We start from the raw sequence: 6774 nt of genomic DNA on the forward strand, positions 1-6774 counted from the left end.
GAACGAAACAACAACAAAAAGAGGAAAAAAAGACAAAAAACCCCCGAAAAAATTGTAATTACTGTTTTCCTTTTTAAAAAAACAAAAAATCACAAAATAGAAAACCGCTCAGTTGTCTTCGTAACTGAATGTGGTGTATTTTGCTTGGTTACCTTTTGTCTCCCTGCTTCCCAGATGGTAAGCTCCATGGAAGAGGAACTTCGTTTTGTTCACTGCTGTGTACCCAGCACCAAGAGCAGCCTGCAGTAGTGCCCAGTAAGTTTCTTCGATGACTGTTGCCCAAGTGCAGCCTTTTGCACACTCATCACTACCGAGTCCTGCCCATTCTCCATCCCAAACAGCTCTTTGACTCCTCTGTATTTCCTTGGTTCTAGGCATTTGCTTCCTTATTCCTTGCTTGAAATAGTGAAATATCTGCTACGAGGGCTCGGTCTTACTGAGCACTCCCCTATCCCTTGATCCTGGCAAGTAAAGCCGTGAACTGAAGGCATGCAGGTCTCAGTTGGGGCCCTGCCCAGCTCTTCAGCCTCATCTCCTCCTGCTCATCCTCTGTCTATCAGGGTCTCTGGAGCAGGCAGCAGAAGGTGCCACTGTTTCACTTGAGCAGGACTGGACACTAACAGGACATAGGGGACTTGGGAGTCAGACTAGAGGGCGGAGAACCAGAGGGATAAGAACAGGAAACATCACAGATATATCTCTGTTTGTTTTAAATGTAGAAAGGGTGGGTCCAGACTTTTCAGCGCTGTGACAGGGCCCAGACTGAGCATTGCTTTCATCTTGGCCACACACGCTAACCCCCCCACGTATGCACACGTGTGTGTGTATGTGTTCAGTGCTGGAGCAAGGAAGTAGTAGCCTCTCTGCGCCAGTCATCACCTCCGAATCCATGCTCTCTGCCCCTCTTGGTGATTCTGGACCTTGGAAACATTTTCGCCTTGCCAGCGGGTGCAAGGTTAGGCTTTGTAGGGTGCTGGAGCTGTATGTGGCAAGGCGAAGGAAGGGGGTTGCTCTGGTATGTCTGTTCTTCCTTGAACATTGCAGCTCTCAGCAGAGTGTGATCTACTCTCGGGCAAGTTCTTATGGCATCCCAGCAAGAAGCTTCTTGTAAACCAGACTCTATACCCTTGGGGTCATTGCTGTTCACTAGCTCTGTTAGGTGGGGTAGGCCCTGGCTGTTCCTATTCTTTTATTTCTTAAGAGTTCTCTTTTACTTCTTTTAGGGTTAACGTGTTTCCAATTTAAATCACATTTTTCTCCCTTCAAGTTACTGGTGTGGTTTCTGATTGGACCCGGACTGCTAACCTTTTCTTAGTTCTTGTAGTTAGAGGCAGAGTACTGTTGCCCATTAATAAATAACTCATAGTATGATTCCCTTAACGGGACTGGGGTTTGGGCAGCTGGAAAGATTCCTGTGCAGCACATCTCCCAATGCCATGCTGGTCTACGTCTCTCTCTCTCTGCACATGCTGATGCCTCTCCCTGGAACTCCCAGCATGCACTGCACCCTCGCTCTGCTTCATTCTGCAGCTCAGCTCAAACTGAGGTTTTCTGTGACCCCCTCCCCTTGCTCTAGAGGCCTCTTCTCCTTTGCTTCCACTGTGGTTATTCCATAAAGCAGCAGTGTTCTCGCTTTGCTGTTGCTGGCTTGTCTGGGTGCCTACTTGGCAAACTCCTGACTGCAGACAGCCTCTTCTTTCCCCTGGGTCTCCTCATCACTCAGTGGGTGCGCAGCGTATGTGGGTGCACGGCCCAGTTCAACACTGAGGAAGCACCTTTCTGAGGCAATAGGGCAACTCTTGGCATTGGAAGAGGCTCTGTTTACTTTGAGGCATTTCTCAATTACCTGTCAGAAATCCTCGTGTGTACTTTACCAGGTTGGTATTGATTAACAGCCCAAATTAGTTCATTTTCATTTCTAGAAGTGCCTTTTCCTGCCAAGTCATTGAAAATAAAAAAAAAAAAAAACGTTAAGAGAAAATTTGTCCTTTAGGGATATGGGAGCCGGGGGAGGGATCAGGGTTAGGATGCAGAGTGTGAAGGGTTGAATTGTGTCCCCCCTCCCAAAATTCATAGTTGAAGTCCCAACCCCCAGTATCTCAGAAGGTGGACTTATTTAGAAATAGGGGGCCAGTGGGTGGTATAATGGTTAAGGCACTGGACACTCCCACACGGTCGACCACAGTTCGAGTCCCTGACCTGGTGGCTTGCTTTCTCTCCTTCTCTCTCTCTGGCCAAACTTAAAGTAAATAAGTGAATAAATAAAATTAAATAAATAATTTTAAAAAGAAAAAAAGGAAGAAATAGGGTCACTGCAGAGATAATTAGCTAAGATGAGGTCAGCACGTGTACTTGCCACAGAGACAGAGAAAGTGAGAAACCATCCCAAGGGGAATGGCCATACGGCAATTTCTTCTCCATTCTCTTCTCGGGATTTTGGGTATGCACACACGTGCCCAGTATGAGTTTCAAGCCGTTGGGTCCAGGACTTGAACTGCAGTCAGCCATGTGGGAGTCTAGTAGGCAACCTACTGACCCCCAAAAGGGGAAAAAAAATTTTTTTTAAAGTTTTTGCCTTAGGACATGCAAGGGCATGTGTGTTTGCCTGAGAGAGACAGACAGAGACATGAGAGACACAGATTTACAGGCATAAGGAGAACGCCATATGAAGACTAGAGTTAACTGCCACAAGCCAAAGAATGCCCAGAAACTGCAGAGAGGCCTGGACCGGATCCTGCCCTAACACCTTCAGAGGGAGCCTGACTCTGCTCACACCTCAATATCAGATTTCCAGTGTTCAGCACTGTGGGATGGTCAATGTCTGTTGTTTAAGTCATCCAATTCATGGCACTTGGTTATAACAGCCCTAGAAAATGTTTGTAGAGGGCAGGCTTGGATCTTCACAGTTCCTGGATATTTCCTTACTAGCTTCATAGTCTGTGAGGCTCTTGATTTCCTTTTTGTTATGAAAGTAGTTCTTGAGTCTCATTGTCATTCTACCCAGGCTTTGATACAACTGACCCTGAGGAGCAGTTAGGATGGAAGCTAGAAACCTGTATCTCGGTGTGAAATCTGTGTGATTCCCTTCACACAGCGCTCCAGCTCGTCAGGATGTTGGGCATATGCACATGTACTCAGCATCTTTTCAGGCCAGTGGGGTCCACAGCCATGGCTGGCCATGTGGCTTCCTGCACTGCAGTTCAGTATGCTACTGCCACACCACCAGCGCTGGGCCTCTTGCTTTTGAAAATGTATTGTCAAATGGTGCCAACCAAACAAAATGCTTCCATGAGACCACCTGCTTACAACCTCTGTATTAATGAAATAATGTTTTCAATAGTTTTGTTAAAGGAGAAAAATTGGCAGGGAGAGGAATTGGCTGATAATAATAAAAGCCAATATTTATTGATTTGTTATGGTTTTTGCCATCAGGCATGTGTGCTCACTGAGAGGAGAGAGACAGAGACAGTGAGAGGAAAAGTGAGAACTAACCCCCCAGGGGGGTGGTCACGTCACAATCCTTTCTTCTCTATTCTCCTCCTGAGATTTTGGACAAGCATGTGCACATGCCTGGTGTGATTATTCAAGCTGCCAGGTCTGGGACTCAAAACCATGATCAGCCACGTGGGAGTTCAGTGCCTCACCCACCACGCCACCTGCTGGCTTCACAAAAACCAATATTTATTAAGCACAGTATAGTGTTTCACCTATGGAATCTTCTTTAATCCTCATTATAACCTTGGGAAGTGCCCACGTATTACAAATGAAAGAAATCATAGAGGGCCATGACCTCTAACCCAAATCATACAGCTAGTGAGTGTAGAGCCAAGGCCCAAACCATGGGCCGTCTGATTCCAGGGCACACGTGCCTTTGCTTCCATGGCAGACTTTCTCCTCTCCTGGGATGTGACAAAAGGATATTGGAGAGTGGGGTGGCAAGGATGTATGGGGGCTGGGTCTTGGCGACCCACAGGCTTGGGATGACTTACACTTTGCTGAGATCCACTCAGGAGCTTTTGTCTTTGTTGTGTGGTGAGGAAAAGGTTCTGTGCATGTGGAGCATAGGTACATTTTAACCGGGAACTGAATCTGATCGTGGCAAGCCATGCTACTGCAGTATTTATGGCTTATTGCCTTATAACGAAGTAACCGTGTTGGCCAATGACACCTCTCACCAACAAGTTGTGATTGTCAGCAGTGGAAGTGTATAACACCCTACCCAGACAGACTAACTATCCTAGTGCCACCTCAGCCTCTCAGCTGGTGGTTCGGGGGTGATGACAAGACATTCGCTGAAGGTTGGTGGCATCAGTGGGAGGTCAGCATGGGAGATGGGCCCTGAAGAAGCGTTTGGTGGTACTGTTTATAGTAGTGAATGGCTAGTTGCTAAGCTGGTCAGGGAAGAAGGGGTTTTCTATACTGTCTTAGTTGAGACAACCAACTCCAAATCTACCCTTTTGCCTTACTTGAGACTCTCAAGCTGGACCTTCCAAACACTTTTTCATTGCCAGTTGTGCAATGAGAGGCTTTGTAGGGTACTGGGGCTATACGTCAAGGTTGAGGGAAGTTTGTGGATGTCCCAGGGATGTTTAAAAGGCCCCATGTCAGGTGCTACACAGCTCAAGTTTTGAGAAACTACTGCCCCTCCCTATGCTCGGGCATCAGCTGGAAGCCAAGTTTACAGGACATATGACTCTTTCTTAGGGAGAGAATCCATACTGGATTTGACCAAGGATGATCTCCCATTCAAGCAGGAATAGCTAGAGACCACTGGGGTCTTTTGAGAGAGACTGGGAGACAAAGCCATGTGAGCTGAGTTGCAAAGAAAACATGTTCTAGGACAAGGTGAGTGTCACAGACATGCTACACAGAAAGTTGTCCAGAGATCTGTGGGCCTGCCATGCACCAGTCATTTCTGCGATATGTGGTATCTTCTGTCCAGATCGGTGTTCTCCTGTCCAGAGATTGCACATTCCCCCCTTTTCTTTGGCTATTTGAACTGATGACTGTCAACAAGTGGCCCAAAGTGTCCCGGTTACTGGAGGGTCTTTTGGGCTCCTCGCTGGCCCCTTGTTTGGGATCTCCCAGTGCCCTGACAGAGGTGGGAGAGGGGGTGTTTGTGATGAGGTCAGGGTTGGTGAGGGCCTCCTGAGACAAGGCAGAAGTTGGGGGATCCAGAAGCGGAGCCACATCTACTCTCCACTCTCTTAGACTCAGATTGGGGTGCTGCACCCTGGGGAGGTTGTCCACATGCTCAAAGCCAGGAGGAGTGGCTTGACTCCCCAAGTGTGGTACAGAATTTGTGTGGAGCCAGCAGCAGCTTGGTAGCTGGGACTGGCCTCCAGGCTCCCTTGGAGGCAGGTAGGGGTGGACGGGGGCTACATGTTAGAGTGGAAGAGGTAGTTGGTAATGGAGAGACCTCGGGCCTTTGAGATGTCCTGGGGTGGGTAGTCACAAAAAATTCTATATCGTGATATCACTTTGTCGTGGCTAGGCCGGAATGCCAGTCTTTACTCTCACTTACTGATTCGTGATCCTGACCAAGTCATTTAACCTTTCTGAACCCTGGGTCTGAAGAAAATACCCTAATCTCAGGGCCTCAGGAAGTAGAAATGGCACTGAAGCTGTACCAGAGCACTACTCACTAAGCACTAAGTTGGGCCAGCCTGCTTTGTGGTCCAGGCTTAGTGAATAGTAGTATCATAAAGAGAAGGACCTGAGAAGGTGTCTGTAGGTCCAGGGACATGCAGACCCTCAGCCTTACCTAAGAGATGCACATCTGACAGGTACATCCCTGGAGCTGCCCAGACATATAGTGAAGGGCCAAGCTAAAAATAATTGGAGTGGCATTTACTGAGTGGTTTACGTGGGCCAGGCACTGTCCTACGGACTCTACATGCATGAACTGATTTAATACTCCCAACTAGGGGTGGTGTATGTATGTGTATATATATATATATATGTTTTTTACCACGTTTGACCCTCTGCCCTTTCCCACTCTCTTATTACCCTATCTCTGCTATATACAGTTGTCTTCCATTCCTTTTCCCCCAACATTTTGTTGATCACACAATATCATAAGTAACCTAACTACTTTCAATAGCAGGTTCAGCTGGTAATTTCAAGAAAAGCAATTTTGAACTGGTAATGATATTTCCTTGAAACTTAAAGCCTAGAAACAGGTTAGTATTCTGTTCAAATAATAGGTACATGCACCTATTGACAGCTCAAGACAGGACAAAAATCCTTTAAAACCGGACAACAAAGCTTAGAAGAAAAGCAGCAATATTTTAGTCAAGTCACAGAATGTTGTTTCATCAGTTCAGTCTCATGTACTTAATTTTTCTTCTGTTGAGGTTTGATATTCCAGATTGAATTCTGGGATATAATATTCATCTCCAGACATTGTCCCTACAATTAAGTTGCCCATTTTCTTAGTTTTTGAACTCTTATTTCTGTGTGTCTGCATTTAATTTTACTGACATAGCACTCCTTTAAGAACTTCTTGGAGATCTGGTCTGGTGCTGGTAAATTCTTTCAGGTTTTGTTTATCTGGGAATGTTCGTGTCTTTTCTTCCCAAATGAACAATAATCTTGCTGGGTACAGTATTCTAAGTTGAAATTGCTTTTTCCTTAATACTTTGAATATACTTTCCCATTCTTTCCTTGCTCACTTTGTTTCCGATGAGAGGTCTGCTGTTAGTCTGATGGGATTCCCTTTGTAGGTAACTTGCCGTTTTTCTCTTGCCAATCTTAGTATCTTGTCTTTGTCTG

Source organism: Tupaia chinensis, unplaced genomic scaffold (assembly GCF_000334495.1).
Source record: "Tupaia chinensis unplaced genomic scaffold, TupChi_1.0 Scaffold144262_1, whole genome shotgun sequence".
NCBI lineage: Eukaryota > Metazoa > Chordata > Mammalia > Scandentia > Tupaiidae > Tupaia > Tupaia belangeri.